This window comes from Apis dorsata, unplaced genomic scaffold, assembly GCF_000469605.1.
Source record: "Apis dorsata unplaced genomic scaffold, Apis dorsata 1.3 scaffold_168, whole genome shotgun sequence".
In the NCBI taxonomy this organism is placed as follows: domain Eukaryota; kingdom Metazoa; phylum Arthropoda; class Insecta; order Hymenoptera; family Apidae; genus Apis; species Apis dorsata.
This window is the reverse complement of record NW_006263456.1, coordinates 47,024-48,286: the sequence shown is the minus strand read 5'-3', so window position 1 is coordinate 48,286 and position 1,263 is coordinate 47,024.

Genomic DNA, 1,263 nt, shown 5'->3' with positions numbered 1-1,263 from the left:
CGGCTGAACAAAAAAACAAAGGGACTAATAATATTCTACTTAAAAAGAGAGGGGGGAGGGGAGGGGGGGAAAGAGGCAAGTTCATACGTGCGCACGAGTATTGTACCGCACGTGACGTGACTTTTAGGCCGAGCAACGTATCCGTCCATCGTTGGCGTTAGAAAATAAAAAATATATATTTAGAATATATTATATGCGTAATATATATATATATATATACTATATATAGAACAAACATCGATATCATCATATAAAGTACGATAATAAATCGGAGGAACGATATTTCCGGTGTGTCGCAACAAACGAAAATAATATTCGAAACAAAACGGAACAAAAAAAAAAAAAAAAAAAGAAAAAAAAGTCGCGTGGCGACAAGAAATTTCAACAACGTATTTATTATACTTTATATATTTTCATCTTATCGACTCTACATCTCGAAGATTCTACGCGAAGTTATCGCGGGGGAGGAAATTAATAACATATCTCTTCCGCTTCTTTTTTTCTTTTTTCTTTTTCTTTCTTTTCTAGAATCTACTACAACTAAGAAGGAAACATGGTTACACGCTAGAAAAGTAATTAAAAGGTTTACAACAACGCTGCTGGTGCGCGTTAAAAAATAAAAAATAAAATAAAGAACGAAAAACAAAAAAACGAAAAATAATAATTAAAATTAAATTAAAAAGGAAAAAAAAAAGAAATGAACCGCGATTACGGTGATTATCGTGATTAAAAATATTTATCCCGGATGGCTCATCGTTCATTTGTGATGAAATTGGCAAGTCTTCGAAGACACAGAAGAAAGGGGGCAAACAAAACGCGAAAAAAAAAAAAGTGATAAAAATTTGCCGTGCGTGGACGTTTCTCGGTTTATTATTATGGTTTTCTTTTTATTTTTTTATTCCTTTTTAGTCTTTTTTTCTTTTTTTCTTTCTGTTTTTTTCTTTTCTCTCGATCGCAACAAAAGGGGGCGAAGTTAAATGAAGTTAATCGTTTCGCAAAAAAGTCTTCGCGTCTTCGTTATTCTCTATATTCGTCACGTGTAAGCATTTACGTTCGAAACGCTCCAAGTGGAATCGGGTCAATAAGGCACTGTTCACCGACAATGTCTGACTAGAAAATGAATCTATTTTCGGAACTCTTGTTTACTTGTTTGTTTGTTTACTTGTCTGTTTGCGTTTCTCATCCCTTATTTCGACGTTTCATTTCTCGTTTCGCTCGCTATATATTTCTCTCTTTCGCTCGCAGGAACGTTCCCCTTTACAT